General features: G+C 38.5%; 1 long non-coding RNA gene across 2 annotated transcripts in view; it reads right to left on the bottom strand.

Annotated features, from left to right (window-relative positions):
• Positions 1-27,537, bottom strand: part of LOC308488790 — a 73,744-nt gene that overhangs the window by 44,315 nt on the left and 1,892 nt on the right. The window lies entirely within an intron of this gene.

Below are 27,537 nucleotides of genomic sequence, written 5' to 3'. Positions count from 1 at the left end.
GGTTTACAGCAAAATTGAGAGGAAGGTACTGAGATTTCGCATGACCTTCTGTCTTCACATCCACACACAACTTTCCCCACTATCACCACCTGCCCTCCCCAACCACGCCAAGTGGTACATTTGTCGCAGCTGGTGAACCTGCCCTGTCACATCATTATCTCCCAAAGTCCACAGTTTACATTAGGGTCCACCTTTGGTGTCATATAGTCTATGCGTTTTGACAAATGTATAATGACATGTATCCATCATTAGAACATCATACAGAACAGTTTCAGTGACCTAAAAATCCTGTGTTTCACCTATTCATTCTTCAACATAGGAATTGGGGTGGGGGGATGACAACCACTGATTTTAGTGTCTCCATAGTTTTGCCTTTTCCCGAACATCGTATAGTTGGAATCATATGGTGTGTAGCCTTCTCAGATTGGCCTTCTTCACTTAAATTTAAATTTCTTCCATGTCTTTTCACGGCTTGATAGCTCATTTCATTTTAGGGCTGAAAATATTCCATTGCCTGGATGAACCAGTTTGTTTATCCATTCACCGACTGCAGGACAACTCGGTGCGTCCAAGTTTGGGCAATTATGAATAAAGCTTGTATGCATATTCACGTGCAGGTTTTTGTGTGGACATAAAATTTCAACTCCTTTGGGTAAGTACTTGGAAATTTGATCACTGCGTCATATGATAAGAGTATGTTTAGTTTCATAAGAGACTGCCAAACTGCCTTCCCATTTTGCATTCCCACCAGCGGTGAATGAGAGTTCCTGTTGCTTTTGGCGTTGTCAGTTTTATGGATTTGGGTCATTCTAATAGGTGTGTAGTTGTATCTCCATGTTGTTTTAATTTACATTGCCCTAGTGACATATGAAGTGGAGCATTGTTTCACACGCTTATTTGCCATCTCTATATCTTCTTAGTTGAGGTGTTTTTCAGGTCTTTTGCCACTTTTTAAAATCAGGATGTTCGTTTTCTTATTGTTGAGTTTTAAAAGTTCTTTGTATATTTTGTCTAGCAGTCCTTTATCAGATATATCTTTTGCAAAGACATTCTCCCAGTCTATGGCTTTTCATTCTCATGACCAGGCTCATTGTCAATGCAGTGAAAACATGTGTATATGCTTATGCATTGGACTGATTCATTCATTTTTTCTTTCATTCGTTCAGCATGTATTTCATTAAGCACCTGCCAAGTATGAGGCACTGTACCAAGCACGTGGTAACCAACATAGGCCTGGGGTTGCATTTGCCTCTAAACCATGATAGGTCATAATTTAATTCCTCAAACATGTATTCATACTGTTAGTGATTTAGCCTCTGAAATATTGTGGAGTCTGACCTTTTTTGAACCCCAGAGACTGCCCTGATTACTCTCCTTATTGCAGATAATCACACCTAAGTGGTCTCATTTTTCACTCACATCTCCCTGTTCCAATTCTTCCTCTGCACACAGGTGATATTTATCCTTCTAAAATTTAGATACAACCAGGTTATATTTCTGGTTTAAAAAATGTGTATTACCTATAGCTGTAGCAGATATCAGTTTATTCTATAACACTGGAGTGCAAGAGACATCACTTCTCTTAACTTCTTTAAAATAGTTAAATTATGCTGAGCCCTCTTCTACTCAATAGGAAACACAATTTCGGTCTTTTTATTGGGCTCCTTCCTTCCACCAGGGTTCTTCTGAAGTGTACAGGAATCTCTTACAGAATATTCAAGAATGGGCCCTCTGGTTTACAATGCTCACCTCTGATCTTCACCTTGACTGTATCCAGCTGCCCAGCAATACAAAAACATATGAGACAAGGAAAAGCAAAAGTTAGACACCTTCTTTGGTGGTAGAAAGTAAATATATATATATACATATATACATATATATATATATACATATATATATATGTATATATATATATATATATATATATATATATATATATATATATATATAGAGAGAGAGAGAGAGAGAGAGAGAGAGAGAGAGAGAGAGAGAAACAAAACTATTAAGTAATATTTCAAATTATCTTGCTTTGTGGAGAGAGTCCAAATTCTTTAGTCTGGCTATAAGACATATCTACACTTTCGAGTTTCACCTTCATCCTGTGATGTGCTGGAGCCAGTTCACACCAGCTCATGAAAGCCAAGTGCTAGACTTTCAGGCATGTTGTGAGCCAGTTGCTAAACATAGCTATTATTAAAAATTAAATGGTATAAATATCACTCCCTCCCCCTTCCCATCTCCCTAGAGAGCCTTCTCATCCCCATCTGAGCTCCCAAAGTACTTTGTCAGTATTTGTATTACAACAAATCTGACATTGTTCCTGATTGTTGTTTTCACTAAAATATCCCCAGACTGTGATCTTGTCAATAAGACTTTTCATTCATATGTGTCTCACTTGCTCTGAGACGAGGGCCCAGCCCATGGTAACAATTCAATAATTGTTTGGTGAGTAAGTGAGGAAATGACTCTTGGAGATTAAAACCTATTCTCTTCCTGATATCTTGGGATCTCCCCTCTACCCAGCAGCACCCATGGTTTCCCAGCTCAGGCTTTACATACCTAGGAGTCTGAGTCCTTCCCTTTTTTCATCACTCACCACAGGAAAATCTTGGTTTCCCTCTACAAGAGATGTGACTTTCATTCTTCAAGGCTCTTACTCCGGGGGAAGAATTAAAATACAGATCAAACTCAAGTAGCAAAGAAACAAAGAATGTTTAACAATACCCTGACATACAGAAAGCCAATTACAAGTCACAACATCCATATATAATGTCCTTTGTACATGAGCCTAAAATGGAAAGTTTATGTGACTGGATGGTAAGTAAGTGCAGGGGCTCTCTTCAGCCTAATCGATACTTTACAGACAGAGCACAAATTTGGTGAAAACTGTGGGAATAGCTACAGTGCCTAGCATTGTTGGGTGGGTTGGTAATGGACAAAATGTCCAGGAGCATTGCTCATTTTATCGCTATGCCTGGGAAACATACTTCCGAATAGAAGGTCATGAACATTCTGGAAGGTTCATGTCAGAAATGTGACAAAGACTGGGAAAAACAAAGGTTGAAAACCATTGCTTTTGATTTTAGACTGTGCAACCTCAAGTACAGAACTGCTTAACCTAATTTCTGATTCCGCAAACAGCTTTGGGGAAATAGTCATTGCTTTGCCCTAGTCTTCCCAGAACAAGAACCAAACGTCCCTTAGGACACCAAATGACACCACCACCCCACCGCCAAGCTGGCACTGGCAAAGATGTAGGCTATTTGCAGAGAGCACACCGCCTCTGCTGTGAGTGGGCAATAAACTACCAGGGAGATGCATGCTGCCTGCCTGGAGACAGGGTTGCTAGGTACCTCTGAAGTAGTGAGACCGAGAGGTGTACATGATTTCCCCCACACTTCTTATTTTACACAGTGACAGTCGTAGCCTGGAAACAACAGCGAAGAATGGTATCTGTGGTATTAGAAATAATGGCCAGCCAAGTGCCCTATGGGGCATGAGGAGCGGGTTGAGGCTTTTATCAAGAGCAGGAGAAAAAAGTAATGTGATTTGGTTTCACCATAATTGCTTAAGCAGCCTGGGTGAGAACTAATTATGAGTTCATCTGGCTCCAGAGAAACCCCCCTCTTCCCTTCTCCAGGATGATACTAAAATATCAGCATTGCATCACCAGAAATCACTCCCATTGGTGGCCTTTCTTAAGGAGAGCAGTGTGCTCAGTCTCTCTGAAAGCCACTGGAATCTGTATAGACCCAGGAATTTATATCTTTCCAAGGCAAATAAAATATTCCTGGCACTTACTTGTCACTTGAAAACTCAGAGTGCTTGCCCGTTATTACATCATAGAGGAACTGTTGTTTTCAAAATGTGGGAGTGATGAAATGTAGAGAAGGAAAGGAAAGAACACATTATAGGCCCTATGTCACTACAACAGCCCTGCCGTTGTTAGACTCGAGGGAGATCCTGGGTTTCAGAACCATGCTGTTCATTGATGATATCTTGACACTCCAGGGCACTCACCAGGCTCCAACGGCCCTAACGAGACAAGTACATTTGCTCAGAAAGTTGGTCGCCTAACTCTCAAAACAGCAACGCTAACACTGGAAGTCAGCGGGATAGGACTTGTTCCATCTAGGTTAGTAGTCCAAATTACAAATCTAGATGAAAGCTAAGTAACGCTGCTATACTATGCTTACTTGGGTCCTATGTGAATGAAAATGAGGTGAGTTGGATTGCGGGAGTAGAAAGAACATGGGTTCAATTCCTGGGTTCAACCTGGGTTCAAATCCTGACTCTGATGCTTAATAACTATATGTGAGCTATATGTAAGTTAGGTTGGTGCAAAAGTAATTGCGGTTTAGAAGCTTAAAAATAACTGCAAAAACCACAATTATTTTTGCACCAACCTACTAGTTGCCTTCACTGAGTGTCAGATTCAACTGAGAAATGAGGTAAAAATATCAGTCTTCTTGCAGCATCTCCTCCAGGATGATACTAAATAGCAAGGATGAGAAATAATATGTCAAGTGTCTAATGGCACTTGGAACAGAGAATATACAAGATAAATGGCAGCACCTGTCCCAGTTCTCTCTAGGTGAAAAAGCCTAATCTGAGCACCTCTACTTGACTGGCACTGTGGAGGTTACAAAGACATACCACTTAGGAGTTTTGTCTTCTAAACCATCACAATTTAGATGGGAAGGGGAGTGGGGCAGAGGAGGAATAAGGGCTATGTGAGACAAGCAGCAACAAAACAACACTATAGAATTCGATTTGAAATCATGTGGTGCAAACTCTAGGTGGGATAGGAGTTCAGGGAAAAGGAAGAACAATCTGAATGGGGTAATAACTTCAACCACTTGAACAGAAAGACAGACACAAGTGGTATTTGCCAACGCTAAGATTTACACAGTAAAACTGTCGATTTAACAAAACAAAGGAAGACCAATCCACTGAAAAAGGCTCCTTATAGCACCCAAAGGACTGGGTAAAACCAGCCAGCTCTGGGTCACACTCTCAAAGAAGATGGGAGTTCTTTGGAAGTTTGAAGTGTGGACCTTGGCTAGGCTCACAGGTGGTGGAGAGGAGCTATGCGGCCATCTTTATTTTGCAAATAAAGTCAGTTTATGCTTAGAAAATGAGGAGCAGAAATGAACCATTCAACTCCATAAAAAGTCCAAACTGCAATACAAGTTTAAAATGTATTACTTTATAAAGTTAAATGCCTTACTGTACCCATGACTCTGCTGATCTCCCTTGTCATAGATTCCTTTAAATATATATTGGGCTTATGCCCAATTCCATAAACATGAATGAACAATAAATAGCACTTTATTTTCTGTAATTCATAGTAATTTGAATATGTACCCCCAGGAAAGAATTCATCATTCGTCATTATTAACCACCTGCTTAGTGTAAGAAGAGGGAAAATACAACAGCACTGATTATGTATTTAAGTTACACCCATGCTTTATATTTTGTACAGATTTGCCTAAATACCATATGATTTTGAATATAAATACTTTCTCCAAAAAAGTATGCCATTGAAATAAAAGAAATTGCCTTCTATTTAAGTCTCTACAAAGCCCCTCCTGTTGTAGGAGGTCTATTCAATTATTTTAAAAAGCATGTACCTGAATTAAAGGTATAATTTTTCCCCAAATTTTCCTTAGAGATAAAAAAGTTCACCTTAATTTGAACCTGTACAAAGTCTCTTCTGTAGTCAATTATCCTGATTTAGTTTCAGTAAGAAGTTCAAACTGCTTGTAGAATTCAGCTAAGAAAATAAATAAATAAATAAATAAATAAATAAATAAATAGGGGGAGGCAAAAATATTTTACATATCGAAATTATTCCTGGAGGTATACATTCTAAATTATAATAGTTGAGTGAAATTATAAATAATTCTTTTAAAGAGCAACTGAAAAAGCAGTATAGTAAGTGATTAGATTGGAAAGTTATAAATATAGACCCATGGTATGGACTGAATATTTGTGTCTCCCCAAAATTCCTATGTTGAAATCCTAACCCCAGGGGCCAGCCCGGTGGCTCAGGTGGTTGGAGCGCCAGTGCTCCTAACCCGAGGTTCCTGGGAGTCACACATGGGCCAGTGAGCTGCGCCTTCTACAGCTAAGATTGTGAACAAACAGCTCTCCCTGGAGCTGGATTGCTGTGAACAGCCAGAGGTTGGCATGGCATGTTGCTATGTGCTGCCGTCGGCTACTGTGTGCTGCCAGGAGCAGCCAGTGGCCAGCGTGAGTGGCCAGCAGCCAGCGAGAGCTGCCGTGAGCTGCTGTGAGTGGCCAACCGATGACCAGTGACCGACTGCCTCAGCTGGGGAGAGCACAAGGCTCATAATACCAGCGTTGGCCAGGGAGCTGTGTCCTACACAACTAGACTGAGAAACAACAGCTTGAACTGGAGTGGGAAAGGGAGGCGGAAGAAGGGGGGAAAAAAAGAAATCCAAACCTGCTGGCCAAGTGTTGTATGAATGACTACTTGTGTCTTGGGAATAATTTTCCAATGATAGCATCATACACAAATTCCTTTCATCCCTAGTGCAGCTATCTTCTCTTCTAAGCTTCTTACAGGTTTTCTGTTCCATGTCATGATTCCTGACTCCAAATTTTCCCACTCAATTTCCCTTTGGCCTCCCCCATGTTTCACCTGCCTGCATTTCTTGCTTAGACCTATAAACCTAGTACTTCTAGATAGTCCTATATATTTAATCTGCATCTCTAATTATAACAAAATCCTTGAAAAACTATAAGTATGTCTTGTGCTTTTTTGAAAACCTAGCACCTGATTCTATTCTTGCAACAGTATGGACACATATAAATATTTCCTGGTGATAATTTGTTGAATATACATTACGTAATACAGTCACTTTATACATGTCATCTAATTTAATGCTAAAACAACTCTGCAAGGTGAGTTTAATATTCACCATTTTACAGATAAAGTAGGGGAAAGAAAGGGCTGTGAAAATTTCACCATAACTCTGAGTGTAAGAAATATCACATTATTTTGTGTAAATCAAATTGAGTTGCTTAGAGCAGCAATTGGCTGGCAGGAAATTCCATTTCAGCATTTCTAGACTGCCCTCCTCCACTCCCATTTCCAGGTGATAACAAAGGTCAGGAGTGAGGGTGTCTTATGCAGTCAAAAATATTGGAAGGAAGGCTTGTGGTCCCCACTGGTCCCCACTGGTTCCCATTGATATGCTCATTGTCCAGGCCACGTGATCTGGTCCCCGAGGGAAGTTGTACTCACAGATAAATTTGAACAAGTGTCTCTGTCATCGCAATTCCTGAGATCATGGGTCCTCGAGTTCTTCCTACTTAGCATGCTGTGGCAATTCACCAAACCAGGAGTTAACCAGCAGGACTTGTGCTGTTTCTTTGGAAACTACCCAAGTCCCCTTCCCCTTGCTCAACTCAAGGAATTGCTTGCCTATAGGCAGTTTTATTTCCACCCACCTCCCAACCCCAAAGCTCTCGACTTTCTTCTCTTCCACTCTGAATGAGGTGACCTAATCCCCAGAAAGGGTCTAGTGTTCCAAAACAAAATGAACAAAAAGGAATAAAGCTGTCCTCTGGCAACATCTGCTTTCCATTCAACAACCCAAAGCCCCTGGGGCAAAGAAATACAATGGCTTGGCTACTTTCTTGGAATGGGAAAGGAAAAAATACCTTTAGCAGAGAAAACAAAGCACAATTTTTTTTTTTATTGTAGAACAATAAAAATTAAAATACTTCCTCTCATATAAATACACACATACATATGTAATATAAAGAAGCAGGTATTTATATAGTATATTTAGAACATACACAGTGGTTGAATGAATACCTGTGTGAAAGGGAGACTTTCACTGTAAAAGCAATAACTTTTATTACAATGACCTGTCTTATCTTCTAGTCTTCTACTAGTATCGCCTTTGAGCCACATTCCAAGCTCAGGGAAAAAAACATGTTTATAAAACTGCAAAGGTCAAGGCCAGTAATGGAAATTGATTTTACATGCTCAGCGGAGTGTTTTTAAAACCATGGAACAGTCGAAGGGAAAAGAAATCTATTTAATTACTCGACAGTATTTTGTAGTCCATTAAAAAGGCTCCACAATTGTCTACCTCTCCTGAACCAACTTAACATAAATCCCTCCCATTAAAGAAGCACTTCTTAGAAATTGCACAGAATGCACCCTTCTGAAGAGGTGAAAACTCCAGGGGATGAACTCAAACTGAGAATAATGATTACTACATGAGGACAAGATGCTTCCTATAAATGTTTGTAATGTGGCAGAAATGTTCATTTGAAGCTCCTGCCCAACACCTGAGTAGCTGGTCCCTTTGAACTTGTCTTTTTCTCCCTTCACTTTCTGTTTGATGAGCTCATGGGGAAGAAATCAATAATAGCCTATGCTTCAGGAGCAATTACGGTCCATTTTTGTCTTTATTCTTTTTGAATTTCAGTCTATCATGGTCAACACTAAAATCTTTTTCCCACATTTCAAAACAAATTCATGATACGTAATTTGAAATATGATTTTACTGTTATTAACAGTGGACTGCTTTTTAAATTCTTACCATTTTAGATGGGAGACAAAGAAGACGAAAATGGTACATAAATTAGGCTTAAGGAGCTGTATAGCTCAATGACTATTTGGTTATACAAGCAAGTGTGCTTACCTTGCTAGGTCAGTGCTCAAATGAGTCTCTTGGGACAACTGTTCTCCAGTTAGGGGAAGTCAGACTGCAAGTCCTTCTAAAGACCATTACGTTCATTAGATCATTAATTCAATTGATTCCATTTAATTAAAGTTCTTGAATAATGGCAGAGTCAAGTACTATTGTCTGGAATTTTAGTAGCCTTTCTACATAAACCATAATTAATTAATTATGCATTAACTATTCAGCATCTGTTCTAAGATAGTAACTTAGAAGCCACGATGATTTGTAACACCATGATTAGCTTAAACAAATTATATTTCAGGTTGATTTATAGTGCTCGCTCTGCCCATACTAACAAGATTTTGCTATATTCAACTGTTAGGTCAAGGTAGGTACTCATTTAAAGCTACTTCAACTCTCTTACCTGAAATTTAGCTTACTCCAGATTCCTTCCATTACAGCCTCTTCCCTCTCCTAGTTCTAAATCTGCAAGAGAGTTGAGCCATTTTTCTTCTTGCAAACTGTGGTTTCCAGCCTGCTTTTGAAAAACTGCTCTCAATAATTTCTATTGCTCTTTTTGAAATTCATGCTAGTTGCTTATATTACCTAGGCCCACCTCAGCCAGATATTCATGCCCTTCCAAAAGGTTTTGAACAACTAGGTTTGTTTTCTTCTCTATCTATGATACGCTAATAAATGGGACCTCAAAATGCACCCATGCCCTAATCTCTGGAACCTATAAAAGTTACCCTTCTTGGAAAAGGATTTGATCTGATTAAATTAAGGATCTTGAAATGAGGAGATTGTCCTGGATCATCTGTGTGGGCCTGTCACATGTGTCCCTTATATGCGAGATGCAGAGGGAGATTTGACACACACACAAAGAAGAAGGCAATGTGAAGACGGAACAGAGATTTGAAGATGCTGGCCTTGTAGACTGGAGTTATCACAAGCCAAGGAATGCCAACAGCCATCAAAAGCTGGAAGAGAAAAGGACCTATTCTTCCATAGACCCTCTGAAGGGAGCACACCCCAGCCGACACCTTGATTTCAGCCCAGTGGTACTGATTTGGACTTCTGTCCTCCAGAACTGAGAGAGAAAAAACGCCTGTTGTTTTAAACCAAGTGTGTGGTACTCCAGAGTCATAGGAAACTAACACACTATTCTGTTCTTTACTTTCATTCTCGAGGGCTTTATCAGCTATACAGTGCCAAGAAGTCATACAGAAAACCAGTGGAGAAGGATTCGTAAAAACCGATACAACATCTCAAGAACAAGGAAGTAAACACTATCTGTAAATATTACCAAAAGATTGAGATAAAAATTTTAAAGTGCCCGCGATTACGGAATTAGGAAGTCTTCAGTAACCACAAGAATAGGTCCACAAGAATAGTTTCAATATGGTGGTATGGATGGCAGTCCCTCTGAGGAGTGATGAATGGGAAGTCCGAAAGATGAAATCCATAATAGATCCAATTTTCAAAAATTGTGTTTGTAACAAACTCTGGTGCCCATAGGCAGGGACTACGCCCCCTCTCAGCAGGAAGTAGCAAGAGCACTCACAGCTTGTATTCCTGGATTTAGAAACTGTCTTAATCTGTTTATAAGGAGTAATGTAGTTGTTTTGTTTCCTCTCTAATCTAACCTTACTGATTTTACAGAAATAAAATGAACAAAGGACAAGGGGGATTGTAACAGTGACCCTATAGCTTCTATTTTTGAAATTTAAACTTCTGATGTAATTCAGCTTGACAGTGGTTTGGCTTGGGACTTTTTGAAAGTTTTTTTCTTTTCTTTCTTTGCTTCCCTCACCTCCCCCCCAACCCTGAAGACTGTCTGTTTACTGTGCATTTATTATGCCTACCGGTTCCAATGGATCTCTTTACTTCAGACCAGTGAGCACACCTGGCTGGTAACTTGGGAGTTTTTTTGCATCTGTATAGGGTTCCCTCCTGACCCTGGGGCAGAAGAGCCTGTAGGACGCACCTTTTCCTGGCCAACTTCTCCTTCCTTTGTTCTGCTCCTTCAGTGTGTCTATAAGATCTTTGGTGATATTAAAAGCAGGAAAGCAGTCTTTGTGACAGGGAGTTCACTGTCTTCCCTTAATGCTGGCATTTTGGAATAAAACCTACTTTTCTTTCCACCAAAAAGATAATAATAATGTTTGTACATAGAAACATAAGGTAATTATCTGGAGCAGAACACAGAACCAAAGATGAATTTATTATTCTTAAGGAGGAGACGAGGATATTCATAAAAAACCAACAAGTAGAGGGAGAAGACTAAACACACAAGAGGAGAGCTGCTTGATAAAACAAGGTCTCTGAAGAGATGGGCAAGGCTAAGCACAAGCTGCTATGTTAAAAGATCAGCTATGGACAGACAGAGGGACACTATTTCCTCAGAGATGGGAATGAAGAAAGTAAACATGGATGAGAAGGTAACCAATTTTGTGTTAACATATGGCAGATTGCATATGCTCTTCAGTAATGGAACTGTACCACTCCTCCGTGGAAAGATGGTCTTTCTCCTAACCTTGAATCTAGGTTGTTCTTAGTGATCTGCTTGACCAATACAATGCAATAGAATAGACATTCTGGGATTTCCATGGCTTATGACATACTTTTGGAATGCTTGCTCTTGGGCCATTCATACCCAGACATCATGCCATGAACAGCCACATAGAGAGGCTGGCCCCATGTAGGTGCTTTGGTCCACAGCCCCAGCCCAACTCCTAGCTTACAACTAGCATCAGTTGCCCAACCAGGTGGGAGAGACATCTTGGGCATCCAACGTAATCAAATCTTCAATTGTCTATAGGTCAAACTATCTACAGCTCAAGCTGCAGTAACATGAAAGAGCCAAAATGACAACTGCCCACCTGTGCCTGTCAACCCACAAAATCTTGAGAAAAGATTTTTGTTTTAAGTCACTACATCCTGGAATGTTTTGTTACCCAGCCAGAGAAAATCAGAACATGGAAGAATGGGGAGTTAAAGAATTCATGCTTTATTTTCTCTCAGTTGAATAGAATGCTAAATGATTCAGAATAGCTAATATGAGGAACAAAATAATTGATCAGGGAAGTGTAGAAAAATTGTTAAACAGTGTTGAGGGTGCAATTCATGTGATAGACTCTAAATCTGTGATGACACCAATCCCTTTTATGATTTTTCTCTAGTAAAGCTCAAAAGATTCATATAGGTTTAAGGTTTGGCTGTACAACTACACAGAAAAACAAAGGGCCGAGAAAGCAAAGGGTGGTGCTGAGAAAGATGGTTAAAGCAGTAAATCAGTGCCTAAGAACAGGGCCGACTGATGCTTTAGGCACAAAGTTTAGGGCCCACAAAAATGTTTAATTTCTTTTAGGATCAGAAGCAAAAAATAAACTTCTGTGCCAAAGAAAATATTATAATATATATTAGTATATTTATCTTTATATAAATACAATTGTAAAACATAACTTTTTTTAATGGAGAAAGGGGCCCATGAAGGCAAAAATGTTTAGGGCTCATAAAAGTCATTATGTAGTCCTGCCTAGGAGAAGCAGACAATATGAGAAAAAAGAGAGATGCTAAGGGTCAGAGGTCTTGATGAAACTATTTTGAATTTGTAGCCAAATTAAGAGGTCAAGAGACCTAGAAGAATAAGAGATTGTGAGGAGGGAGTGGAATGTGAGTTTTAAGTTTTTAGAAAAGAAGATAGGTCTCACAGATGATGAGAAGTTTTGAGATATGTTGGTGAGAAATGGGAAGGGTAGTAGCTACTGAAGTAAAGAAAATGAAGGACCATGGTGGATAGGACATTGAGAAAGTCATTAATACTGAAGTGATCCACAATGACAGCAGGAGTTAGAAAGACTAGGATTCTAGATGGACCAAAGATTTGTGTGTAAAAATTGAAGTACTAGAAGAAACAAAGGAAATTTTTTCTTAGTGGACATAATTGGCAAAATTCACATTAAGTGGAATTTTGAGAAGCTCCTTAGTAAAGTTTTACAATAATGAAATATGTTTTAAATATTTCTTTTCTACCAAAACTAATACGAAGTTCCTTTTTTTAATTGAGATATCATTGACATATAACATTACATTAGCTGCAGGTGTACAAGATAATGATTGCAAAATGATCACCACCACAGTAAGTCTAGGTAATGTCTATCACCATACATAGCTACAATTTTTTTGTAGTGAGAACTTTTAAGACCTACTCTCTTAGCAACTTTCAAATATTCAATACAGTATTAACTAAAGTCACCATGATGTACGGAAACTTTTCAATTATCTCAAAATAGGGGAAGTATAGGAATGATATGAGATCTAGGTAGCAAAATGGAAAGGTGGATAAACTAAACAATATACAAATAAAATTACTCTGCATGACAAACACCAAAACAAAAATGGCAATTCAATAAACTAGGAAATAATATATTGCAACTCATATTTCAGCAGAGGTCTATTTTCCTTATAATATAAAGATCTACAACAAAACAATAGGTCAGTAGATAAGGGTTCTGCACACAATTCCAACATGTGGATTCCACCAAGCAATTCTCTGACATCTGCTAGGTGTTCTACAATTCAACCTAATTCTAACATCATCTACCGAGAGAGCATCAGACTCCACAGGCTAAGGGCTCAGTCCTACAAGACTGCTTTCTACTTCAGATGCCAATCACAAGTTCAGCTGTTATCTGTGCTCCTGACCTAATGGCTATAAGTCAGAGGTTCCCCACAACCTCTTCCCTGGGTTCACTTAATTTGCTAAAGCAGCTCAGAACTCTGGAAACCCATTTACTCAAAGGGTATTAAATGATACATTCAACAGCCAAATAAAGAGATACATAGGGCAAAGTCCCAAACATAGGATCTGCTGTCCTCTTAGAGTCCAGCATGGTGGCACCAGGAAGAGTTCTGACTCACAAACCCAGGAGCTCTCCCAGCCCCATCCTTGTGCATTTTCATGGAGGCTTCAAAAGCATGATTGATTAAATCATTAGTCATTGGTGACTGATTCAGTCACCAGCCCCACTCCTCTTTCCACAGGACTGAAAATTCCAACCCTCTAATCACACAGTTGCTTCTCCTGATCTTAAGTGCCAAAAGTCACCTCATTAACATAACAAAAGACATCATATTGCTCTTGTCACTTAGGAAATTCCAAGGTTTTTAGGAGCTCTGTGCCAGAAATGGGAACTAAGACCAGAATAATTTTTTCGTCTTATAAATCATAACATCACAATAGGCAATAGAGATGGCCAACAGTTCACAGAAAAGGAAATACAGTGTTAAAAAATTGAAATGATGCACATCCTCAAAGTAGAATCACAAATTAAAAGTTCAATGAAATATTTTTCAATTGTCAAATTGACAAAGGTGAAAAAAATGAATGAAATACTGTGTTGGCAAGGATAATGGGAAACTGACTCTTTCAAATATTGCTGATGACTGTAAATCAGCACACAGCCTATGCAGAACAATTCTGTCAATATTTATTACAACTTAAAAAAAATTAACTTTTGATCCAGCAATCTCACTTCTAGGAACTAATGCCACAAATAACTTGCAAATATAAAAGATGACATAGGTAAAGTGTTACTTATAGCAGCTTGTTTGCAATGGCAGAAAACTTTTTTTAAAAAAGGAAAATTTGTATGTACTCTTAAGAAAAACTATTCTAAATATTTTGTTAAGCAAAAAAAGAGAAAGGTTTTAGAACAGTATATATAATATCCCACCATTTGTGTATTTCTAAGGAACAAACAATAAACATACACACACACATATGCATATAATTATATTTGCATAAAATATCTCTGGAAGGATATCCAAAAATTGGTGATAATAGTTGCTTCCAGAAGAGTCCCAGGGGACTAGAAGACAAGGGGAAGGATAATTTTTATTTCACATTCTTCTTGATAAGGAACCACTTATAATCCTCAGTGATCCTGGAAGTGACCAGATTAGTTGAGGAAGGGTAGTGGGTGTTAGAGCTGGGTATCATACAACTCAAAGAGAGAGGGCTTTTTGGATATGATTGGAGAGTCAGGGTTTGGAAGTCACAATGAAGGTGTAAGTGAATATCACCTCCTGGCCCACATACATATGAAGAAAGAATGGACAGCATCTTTAAGGCAAGCCGCCTGAAAAGTAATTATGTCAAGGAAAAACCATGCTTACATTAGGACAAGAACATAGTGAGTTCCGAGAAGAGGTTGAGGATGTTGAAAAGAATAGGATTGTCAGAGAGCAATAGAAAGTGTTATGAGAGAGGTCAGCAGTGGGAAGCAATGAGATCACTCAGAGAAAAAATGTACAGAATACGATGGAAAAGAATAAGAAGGAGATGCCCTGAAGAGCCTATATTCTAGACCTGAGGGTGACAGCCATGAGAGGTACGAAAGGAAATAACAGCTAACAAGTTCTGTGGTTTTATTGGTGTCAACTTGGGCTCATGCCCCACGTGACCAAACGGTGCTAGCTGGTGACCCAGACTATAACTGCTGAGATGGGCTAGAACCTACATGTTAGCAACTGTTTGACTATGGTATTTATTCTACAGGTTCTTTGCAAAGTGGCCCTAATAGAAATTCAGTAAAAAATTATTTCTGTGCCACCACAAAATTCAACCCTAGGTAGTACTGACCACCCACATGGAGGGCCTTTCCCCAACCTCATCATCAACTTGAAATTTCACTTTCTTACCTATTTTTCCAACATTCCCAATCACTCACTATAATTCTACCTTCAGACTGTGTGGTTTTGATGGCTCTGCCTCACCCAACACCAGGTGGGACACTGGACATGGGCCTGAGCCTATCAACTCATCACACTCCCCCGGCCAGGCTAATTCATTTAGGCATGGGCAAGTGACCCAACCCAGACCTAGATGCAGCAAGACTTTTCCTGAGACTTCCAGGACAGAGGCAAATACTCCTTTCTGGTGGCCTGAAGTCTGAGAAATTGTATCTGGAACTGCTGCACCCATTTTAACCATCACAAGAAGAGAGGATGTCTAAGAACGGTGCCAGAAAGAAGGAAAAGAGCAGAGATCCTGGGAAAGAGATACTGAGCCCTGATGGCATCACAAGTCCCTGAGCACAATTTTCAGCTACATGATCAAATAACCCCCACTTTTACTTCAGCCAATGTGTTTGTTTTTTTCCTGTCCAAAGCAAGAATAGAGTTCAAACTGACTCAGCTATTATTATTGATGAGCATTTTGTTGAAAAGATACTGTACATCAAGATTGAAGAACATAATTGAAATACATATTTTAATTACTCAAAAAAAAATTATGCCAAGCTGACAATTATTTTTATAGTTTGCATATTACCTCAGAAAACAGAACTATTAGGTTGGTGCAAAAGTAATTGCAATTTTTGCAATTTTTAATCTTTTAAACCGCAATTACTTTTGCACCAACCTAATAGAAGGGAACTTCCTCAAACTGATAAGAAGCTTATAAGAAAATCCTATAGCTAGTGTCATATTAATGGTGAAAGTCTGAACACATCCCTAAAATGGGGAACAAGGCAAGAATGTCCACTGCCACCATTTCTATCTAACATTGTTCTAGAGGTTATAACACTATAATAAGGTGAGAGAAAGAAAGAGAAGCAAACAGATTGGAAAGGAAGACACAAATTTCTGTTTATTCACAAATGACATGATCATATATGAAAAAATCCTAAACAATCTGCAAATAAGCTGTTAGATCTAAATTTGAGTTTAGAAAGATAGTAAGATTCAATGTCAATATACCAAAAAAAATTGTATTTCCATATATTAGCAATAAACAATCAAAAATTAAAATTTACCATTTACAATGGCATCAAACATACAAAACACTTAAGAATTTCACAAAAGATGTTTATGACTCATATACTAAAAACTACAAACATTGCTGAGAAAAATTAAAGAAGATTTAAGTAAATGGTGAGATATACCATGCTCATAGATTAGATTCAATACTGTTAAGATGTCAATTCCCTCCAAAATGATTTATAGATTTAAGGCATCCTAGTCAAAATCCAAGCAAGCTACTTTGTAAAAGTGGCAAGCTGATTTTAAAATATATATGAAAATCCAAAAGATTCAGAATATCCAAAACAACTTGTGGGAGAAAGAACAAAGTTAGAAGACATTTTGGATTTTTTAAACTATTTTTCTAGGAAGTCATTTCTAGAAGTTATCCATAACTACTGGATAAAAGACTAGAAATATCTTTAAGAAAAAACAACCTTATTAAATTTTGCAGCTCAAAACCCTTTTAGATTTGAAATATTTTAAAAGTAAATTAGTAGTTGTCATGATCTTGAGAAATGCCTGAGTGACTCCATCTTTCAGACACCAGGTGAAAATAAAATGGGATGGGGTGAAGGTATGACATGGAATTACCTGCTAGTGAAGAATATGATGGACAGGGAGAAAAAAATCTAATTTACTAAATAAATTAGTGTAGTGATACATTTACTAAGAAATACAAATAAAATGTCCTATTATGTAGAAGATATTTTACAAATAGTTGATGCTTATAATTATGCTTTAATAAAGCAAAGTCAGTTTTTAGAAGCTACAGAAAATGCACTGAGCTGGGAATCTGTTGACCTAAAACTTTAGTCCTGGGTCTGTCACTAACCAACCTTTGGGCATGTAAACTTTACCTCTCTAGATCTTAGCCTTGACATCTTCAAAAGGAGGTAACTGAAGGAAATAATTTCTAAGGGGCCCTTCCAGATCTATACCAAGAAGATCTTTCTGTATTTTTTTTTTCAGTGTTACTACATTTTGAGATAACTTCTATTCATTTCTTCTCTATAGACTCCAAGTCCTTGAAATTTACACATCTTTATTAGAGAACATTACTATGGAATTGTTGTGGTTGTGGTCAAGAAATCGGGGGCTAGGAGGAGATGCAAAATGGCGGAGAAGATAAACACTGTGCCTGCTTCCTTCCATGAACAAATTAAAATTACAACTAAATTATAGAACAATCAACCTGGAGAACCATTTTAAGTTTGGCTGAACAGAAGTTTTACAACTGAGGCTATAAAGAAGCCACGTCAAGACTGGTAGGAGAGGTGGAGATAGGGAACTGGCTAACCCCAAACCTCCATGTGGAGGTTGAGAACCAGAAAGGATATCTTGGCTATGGAGGTTATCCCCAAAGGAGCGAGGGATCCCAACCCCACACTGGTCTCCTCAACCCAGAGTACCGGTGCTGAGAAGAGGAGCCCCCACAACTGGCTGTGAAAAACAGTGGGGATTCCAATCATCTAGGTGGGACAGAAGGCCATCGGAAACCCAGGGTCCCCGCACAGACTTTCTCACTGCCAGGCACTCACCTTAGGCTCCAGCAGAGGGACAGTAACTCAGGGGTGTCTGAGACACGGGGGCAGAGTGAGTTGTATTGCTTCAGATTGAGGGCTGGAGGACAGTCACCATTTCCTTGTGAGGAAATCCTCCTCCAGTGCAGGTGGCAGGTGGCCACCATCTTTCTTGTGTTGAGCCTACACACCCTGCCCCAGGCCAAATCTGAAATCTAATTGGTCTGGTGAGCTCAGCAGCTCTGTCTTGCTGACTCACTGGGACCCTGCTTCACCCAACTTCCCCAACACGGGAGGTACTTTCTCCAAGAGCAGCCAGCCCTGCCTTCATTGCATTCTTTTTTGGAAAACTATCAGAGTCCGAGAGACCCCAGGCTGGCGGCGACTGGCCTCAGTGTATTCTGAGACCTTTGCTGAGTAACTTCAGGCTCAGCCCTGGCATCAAACCAGAATTTACATTAACCTGGTGACCACAACTTGTCCCACTCTAGTGACTCCCTGAAACTTTGAGTCACCCAACTTGTGTACCACATGAGGCTTTTTCAGTGGCTGAACCACATCAGTGGCTGAACCTTAAGGGAGCTGGAAGGTGGCAGCACTCCATCTGGCTTTTTGTGGAGCTATGTGGCAGTTGTCCTAGGTTCACAGTGTGGCCTCTTCCTCAGGCCTCCAGGGTTAGCAGAGGCAGCAAACAACTGAAGATTGCTTTGCAGCTCTTATCAGGTCACAGGCAGTGGGTGACAAAATAGACTTCAAAAACAAAGGCTATAACAAGAGATAAAGATGGACCCAGTAATCCCATCTCAGGGTATTTATCTGAAAAAACCCAAACACTACTTTGAGGGGAAGTGTGCAGCCATATGTTCATTGCAGCATTGTTTACAATGGCCAAGATGTGGGGGCATCCTAGGTGTCTGTCAATGGATGAATGAATAAAGAGGAGGTGGTACATATATACAATGGAATATTGCTCAGCCAGGGACGGGAATGAGTTTTTGCCATCTGCGGCGGCATAGATGGACCTAGAATGTATTCTGCTGAGTGGAGTGTCAGAGAAAGACAGATACAATTGTAATTTCGCTTATATGTGGAATCTAATGAACAAAATAAACAAAACAGAAACAAACTCATAGATACAGAGAACATATTGTTGGTTGCCAGATGGGAGGGGGGTTAAGGGTGAGTAAAAAAGGGGCAGGGATTAAGAAGTACAAATTGGTTGTTTCACAGTAATCATGGGGGTGTAGGGTGTACCATAAGTAATATAGTCAATAATATTGTAATAACTGTGTATGGTGCATATGGGTACTAGATTTGTTGTGATGATAGGTGGGAGGGAGTTGGGGGCAGGGTAAAAGAGGTGAAGCGATTAAGAAGTACAAACTGCCTGATCACTGCACTGTATACCTGAAGTTGAAGCTGAACAATAATGGATGTCAACTACAGTTTTACATATGTAGTTACAAGAAGCGGAGTACAGCATTAGGAATAGAGACAGTGGAAATGTAATGGTTGTGTGCGATGTCAGAGGGATAGCGGATGGGGGGCGGGGTTTGACACTGTGTGAGGGATATAAATGATAAATGTCTAACTATTACACTGTTTTGTGCACCTGAAACTAATAAACAAAAACAAACAAAAAAAAAGTACAAACTGATAGTTACAAAATAGTCATGGGATGTAAAGTAAAGCACAGTGAATATAGTCAATAATATGGTAATAACTCTGTGTAGTGCCAGGTGGGTACTAGACTAATCAGGGGGATCATTTCTTAAATTATATAAATGTCTAACCACTATGCTGTACACCTGAAATGAATATAAAACAATATTGAATGTCAACTATTATTGAAAAATTTAAAAAGGGAAAGATTGAAGGGGAATAAGAGGTCCAAATTGCCTTTGCAAAACAAATTTCCTTTGTGTAAAACAAATAAGCCATGGGGATGTGATGTACAGCACAGGGAATATAGTCAATGATATCGTGATAGCTTAGTACGGTGTCAGATGCTTTCTGGACTTATAATCGTGACCACTTCTTTAGGTGTATAAATACTGAATAACTACGGTGTATACCTGAAACTAATACAATATTATATGTTAGCTATATTTTAATTAAAATCTTTTTAAAAAGAATACGCAATCCGGAGCTATAAAATGGTTTTCCCTTTCACCATCTAGGACCAGTAATGAAGGCATTTAGCATGTCTCTACCACTGATTACGGATATTTCTATTGTTCTTTCTGCAGTCCTCCAAAATGTAGTCTTTGACATCACATGCATAAAATACTAGTTATTTCTCTCTATTGGTTTCCAGAGCAAGCGAAGGTATAGGAGGATACATAATTAAACTTAAAAAGGTTCAGCATTCTAGGTGGAAATAACTAGCTCAAATTCACCAACTCACCTCTCTCCTGCTACATCTGAAAAGTTCCCTCTGATATTTTTGTAAGTCTGATTCCTTACTTACTGGAAGAGCTATTGTGCTTATAAGGATCTTGTCCAAAAAAAGCCCTGTTTAGCTTTTCTCTTTCTAGTGCATAAAGCCAGAATTCAAAAAGATAAGCAACGTGAATAACATTTTGTAAAGTGTTAACAAGTACTTGTCTTAAATTTAACTAGGATAGAATGAGGTACTCCCACGTTAAACTGCCCCAGGCAGGTCCCAAATAGGAGATCATCCCTGTAGGAGGACTCCACTCTTACCTGGAATTTAAGAAAGATGAAATCGCTCTTCTTAAGATCATACTCCTGGGCTCCTGATCTTTTGACATTTCCTTTCTTCTTCTGTTCACTTTATTCCGGAACATACCATCAGTCCAAAATACCTGCTAATCTTTACTAGTGTGTGGGAGGCCATTCTGAGATATACGCTTCATATAGCTAAAGAAAATTCCAGGTGTGGTCTCATGTTACACAAGTACCTTAGCACAGGTTTAAAGAATTGGATTTGAACCTTGGGACCATCTTGACCATTGCTGTACCCAGAATCTAAGATTCCTCCTTCAAACTCTTCATACCTACACACACAGGCTCTGACCTGTTTGTTCCCTTTAGTTTTAAGTAGAAGTTGTATCACCACTGACCACCTGAATTGAAAACTTGGCTTGTGTCTCTTCAATGTTGCCCTTGGGAAACCTTGACCAGTTTGTCCTAACCCCTTTTTAGCTGAGTCTCCTTGAGTTGCATATCAATATGCCACTCTTATTCTGCATACTTTCCTTATCTGTTCTTTTTTATAGTTCTTTTCTGTAGTTCTTCCCATTCTTGATCTTTCCTAAGGCTGTTAATTCACATTCTATTCTCTGAAATTTCCCTCTGAACCCTTAAACTTTATGTTTTGTAGACTTTCTAACTCAGGTGCCAATCTTAACCTACAGACCCTCCACTCTTGGAGACATGTGTGAATTTTGTCGACCTCAAATAGTCCACTCTGAATCTTTTACTTCGTGGTACTGAAACTGGAAGTAAGTTATTTATACCCAAATTCAGACATTTTTTAAATAGTGTGAAATAAATCTCATCTTCCCTTTGTTGTCACGATAATCAAGTAGTGTTTAGTCTATCGCACTTGGGGGTGGTAGGTAGCACAAACAAATGTCCTTAGTTTATAGCCAATCATAGGGGAAATAATGTGGAGAAAGGTATAAAATGATAATCTATAGAGAAATGTATAAAATGAAAACAATGTCAAGAGTAAATGTTTTTAAAAGCTAAAATTGTTAATATTTTCATGTTGATTTCACCAAGTCTCTATGAGAATGGATATTTGATATATTGAGATGCTGCTGGAGTCTATATTTATTACTTTACACTAAGCTTTCAAAGGTAATTCTGGCAACGTTTTAGTGTATTTGGAATTCATAAAAATTATTTCATTAAAAAATACAAGTTGACATGTGAATGCTATCTCACACTTAAGTAAAAACAAAGTCAGCAGCCACCTGGCTGCAACAGTACTTTGATTTGACACTTTCAAATACGTGGCATAAAAAGTAGTAGTACACTGGCCAACAAAAAGCAAAAGAGCGTGGAAAGCATTGGGGCAATGAAATTGGGTAAGAGTACGACATTTTCAGTTCAACTGTTTTATTTTACAGTCTAAGATTATAAAAGCAACAAACAGTAAAATTATACTAAACCGTTTATCATTGAATTCTACATGTTTCTACAGTAAGTATCATAATCTATTCTTTCCTTAAGAAAAATTGTTAGTTCTATATTTCAGTTAAAGAACCTACAATGCCCGTGTAATAATAATCTATTTAGTAGGTTAATACATTTCTCAAATTCAGTTCACTTCCGATTCAGCAGAGGGGAAATCAGAGAGATTCCAAGTGTGAGAAGAATAGCACACACTGTTGCTGGCTCTGAGCTGTAGGGTCCCATGAGCAAGGACCAGAGAGAGGGTTCTGGGAGCCATGGGCAGACCCTAGCTGACAGCCAGCAAGGAAATAGGGACCTCAGTCCTGCAAACATAAGGCATGGGATTCTGCCAAATACCAAAGAAAACAGCTGAGCTAACTCAACTTCTAACCTACAGAACTGTGGGATAGTAAATTTGAATTGTTTTATACTGTTAAATTTGTGGCAATTTGCGGTCATTTGTTATGGTAGCAATAGAAAACAAATACAGACCATGACACTGGATTAAAATGAACGGGGAGTGTAACAGGAGATGAAATGAGAGGTGGGGAGGATGGACTGGAAGAAGGTAAATGAGGGAGCAGCTACTGTGGGGCCTCTTTGTAGAGCACTGTAAAGCCATTTGAATGGGCCAAAAACAGTTGAAAACTCAAAGGATGAGTCAAGAAGATTTACTCATAAATGGCCTATTGGGTGTTAGGCAAAGAGGAAAGATTGTTGACTCCCAAATCATTGGCCTGAGCCAAGGGTAGAAGAATTGTACTGACATAACAAGCAATTCAGGAGGAACAAGTTTAATGGGGGTTAAGAGGCAGGGGCAAACAAGGGTTCATCTTGAGACATGTTATATATGAAATGCCTTTCAGACATCTAAGTGGAGTTCATTAAGCTCTTAGATATAAAAGTCTGGAGTTCAGAGGATTGTCTGGAGCTGGAATTATTAACTAGGAAGTCCTCTCATATCAAGTGTTCAAAGCCATGAGATGATGAGTTCAAATACCAAGCAAATGAGTTTAAAGAGAGGAATGGTGCTTTGTGGCTCACCCCTTTTTGAAAGTCTCTCCTAAATTGCATATTTTTTCCGTTTTGCAGATACAAATATATGAATAATCCCACATGCCAAAATACTATTAAATGTTTAGTTATGTATTTCATGTTACCTGCCTTTAAAATAAAATTGAATGAAATCCAACTATTATAGAAAATCCAAAATAAAGAGTTATCACAAATATTAGGTCTTCCAAATTAAACATAGATACTATAGTTGAAAAAGCCCATTGAAATTTGCATAAGCTATGCACCCATATCAAAAGACTAATGAATTATGTTCCTCCAATTGTTGTTGCTCGGAGACATTTTAATGTCCAAGAATTGTGTACATTCTTATATAACATTTATGCTGAACAGCTGGTATAAGGAGTATTATCCTTCCAATTCGTTTTGGTTCCTCAACACTATAAAAATTCAGTATTTACATGTCTGCAATTAAAAACAAAACAATATTACCAACGCAACCACTCTGTTCTGCTCTCATTTCCTTCCACACATACTGCCCCCCATCGCGTTTCAGTTCTTGTTAATGATACGGGTCATAGCTAGTTTATTATTTTCACCAACTCTCTTCCTAAAAAGAAAAAAAGCATTTGTGAGCCCTTTAGGCTAGTATAAAAACACTCAAAACTCTCTCTGTCATAATCTCTGTGTCATAAATATCTCTCTGTCGCTCTCTCAAGGTAAAGCATACAATATAGACACTTTTTATATCTCACACACACACACATACACCCACACACACACACACATACACACAAAGAGTTGTTGAAACCTTCCTACAAGGTAGAGAAAAACCTGACCTGTTGCAATTATCTGCCTGAAGAACAGTTATGAAATATTTTTGCCAATCACATCACATCACAAATAATTATTAATGTGATAACTTTATTAACGTCATAACTTTAGCTCCATGTTTTGAGCTTTTTCTGGACTGGGTGTGGGATGGGGAACATGCTCTGTATGGCAACACCTCATTGGATCACCCGCTGACAAAGCAGATTTTTAAACCTTATCCATAATCATCCTAATTGAACCATCAAATGTCAGGACTTGTTGGGTGAATTTGATGAATTCTAGCCATCTCTGTGGCGCCACTGACATTGCCCACATAAAAGGAGTGACACTACCTTGGAGACAATTTCCTCAGGCTTATGACCTCTCCCCCTCCACCTGCCTGTATTGAAAAAGTAGTAAGGAAGGTTTGCAATGCTGCCCTCACAAGTCTGTGAAACTTCCTTTTCGTTGGAAGCACAATCAAATCCAAACACTTTTATGTACCTACAACACTATTACCTTGATATCTTTTGGTGGCACCTAATTTATAATACAACTTATAATGTGTAACATAGATTGTTCATATGTCTCTACCTCCTACTAGATTCTAAGCAATTTGTTTGTCTTTTGATCCTAATAGACACTGTCCCCAATATTCTAGCACAAATATTTCACATGGTTATGCAAAAAAGGGCCCCTGAAAACTGACATCCAGTCCTCCCTCCCCCACCCCTACCCACAGCCACCACCACCACAACTGACTGAACCAAGCGAAGAAAAGTGAAAACAAGGGGATTTGTTTTCTCTTTTTATCTTAACAGATGAATGAATGCTATGTATGTATGTATATATGTATGTATGTATGTATGTATGCATGTATTCCCCCATTTTTTTATTAGTTTCAGTGGGGGATTTATTTTCTTAATGAAAGCATGCTTTATGTCGTTCACTAAGGTATTTAATTATATTTAAACCTACGGATCTTGTGCCTTTGATGATAATATTGAATGAAGATTGTTGTGATGGTTAAATTTTATGCATCAACTTAACTAGGCCATGGTGCCCAGTTGTTTAGTCAAACACTATATTAGATGTTGCTGTCATGAGTATTCTGTAGATGTGATTAATATTTACAATCAGTGAACTTTAAGTAAAGGAGATTACAGTCAATAATGTGGGTGGGCCACAGTCAGTTGGAGGCCTTAAGAGCAAACACAGGTTTCCCGGAGTAGAATGAATACTACTACTTCCTTGAGACGGTGACAGAAATTCTGCCTACGGATTTTGAACTCAAGACTGCAACATCAACTCTTGCCTGAGTTTTCAGCCTGCCACTCTGCCCTACAGATTGCAAACTTGCCAGCTCCCCCAATTACATGAGCCAATCCCTTAAAATAAGTCTTTCTCCATATATGCATTCTATTGGTTCTATTTCTCTGGAGAACCTTAACACTTGTATTTCAAAGCAGTTCCTTCTTTTCTAACATTTATGAACCTTCTGCTAATTGAATATAACTCTATTCTTAATTTTGTTACACACAACAAGGATAGGGGTTTGTACACTACTTATTAATAGAATTCAGTTCCTCTTCTGTAATGGAGAACAAGAGAGTATTGTCAAAGAAACTCAACAACGGTACCTCTCCTGCCAAGCAGGGAAATTTTACACCAGAGGTTTTTAATATGAGCCCAGAATGTGTGGCCCATCTAAGTATTATAGCCTATACATTCTCCTAACTTAGTTCACAAGAATTAACAAATCTGAACCAATTATCAACAAAAAATCTGAGAAGCTGGATCAACACATTTTCTGCAAAAGATGGGACATGTATGAGGTATAGTTAGGGCAGGGAGGAGGGTTTCACCAGTTAATGTAACTCAAAATAGGAAGTTGTTGTGTCCAGTTTCCATTGCTTTATTCATCAAGAGAGTTTGTGTTGTGACTTTTGGAAGTCACTTTTACTGTATGATGTAAAGGAGAAAATAATGAACATTACTAATTATCTTTATGCTTATGTTTTTTTAACCACCGCCAGTTGATGTATATTTAAGAAGTGAAACAAAGAAAGATTTAACTTATTTTAATTTAGCCAAATGGGTAAGTCCTGGAAAACTTGAAGAAATACATTGAAATGTTTTTAGAATTAGAGTCTTAGCTCCCACTTCCTAGACCTCCAGTGGCCTCCAAAGGCTGCATGAACACTTTTCCCTGATGTTACAAAAGAGAATTTTCTTTGTCTACTATAAAAGTGACAGTTTAGTATTCAGTTTCCAACTTGACATGTGGATTGAGAAGATGGTACCTGAGACTGTTTTGTTTTCAGTACTGAACTTCTCTGAGCTCAAAGGAATAACAGATTTTAAAGACTTACACAGTTACTTAAGTGGAAAATAAGTTCTGATTGGAAAGCTAGTCATGGTTTTTGGTGACTGAGTGTGAGTTGTGTTTTCTGTAATTTGGGGTACAACCACAGAATGGGTGTGATTGTAAAGCCCCTGCGCTAATAAGGTGGCTCATTTTCAAAAGAAACCACTTGTGCTAAAAGCAAACTACACCTATTCACAGACCATCTTAGTGAACATTTAGAGTCCACTGTGAAAGGAAAAATACATATTAATGTGTAACTGTTTGTATCAGATCTGCTCCCTCTTCCAGGCTCTTAGAGAGAAGGGTCCTGCATTGCTAGGCCAATTCTTTGGGGCTTTTGTGATTCCGACTCAGGAGGAAGGACAACTGAAGGGAAAGATCTGAAGCACATAGCCAGGGCTGGAGAAGAATCTAGCCAAGTTTTGAAAGACAGAGGCACACGAGCAGCTACCTTGTGTGAGAACAGTGGATCAGAGAGAAAAGATGTGTTTAAGATGTGTTGTTTGTTATTTATCTGCTTTACAGTATTCAGGCTATGGTACTGCTCTAAGTCTGGACCATATGGGTCACAGATTTATAAACATTACACAAAATAGCAATCTTGAGCTATAGAAATTTCGGAACAATTTTTGAGTAATGTTTGTGGCTACCTAGGTATTTTATGAAATTGCAAAGATAAAAGCTTTCATCAGTAGAATAACCTCAATCAGATTGTTATGAGTTTAGAAACACCATCATATTTCCTAGAATAGTCTAGGGTATAAATATCAGTAATCTCTTTAAACTGACCAGTCCAGTAGCCCTAGGTAAAAATGTATAATTAAAAAAAAAATAAAGTTTATTGTACTGGTCTTGGGATTGCGTATTTATAACTGCTAAAAAATTGTTTTGAATTGCTAATAGCCTATAATCACTAACATCAGTAATAAAAATTTAAAATATTCATAAAACTGGGCTGAAAACATGCTCCCAGGCTTAGTGGGCAGTGAAGAATCTGGTCAATCTATAACTTGAACAACCAGTTCTTGAATGATTTATGTAGCATGAAAAATGGCTCCCTTTTAATAATTTTTAAAAAGTAGAAATATCTTGTATTTTGGGGGATGGCTGTATTAAAGTTCTTTCACAAAACGAATACCATGGTGTCGATTCAAAATAAAACTTTCTTTAGAAAGTTAGTGTACATTTTCCACATTCG

Source organism: Rhinolophus hipposideros (genome assembly GCF_964194185.1).
Source record: "Rhinolophus hipposideros genome assembly, chromosome: 2".
NCBI lineage: Eukaryota > Metazoa > Chordata > Mammalia > Chiroptera > Rhinolophidae > Rhinolophus > Rhinolophus hipposideros.
Note: the sequence above shows the minus strand (reverse complement) of the source record. Positions and strands in the feature narration are given on the sequence as shown.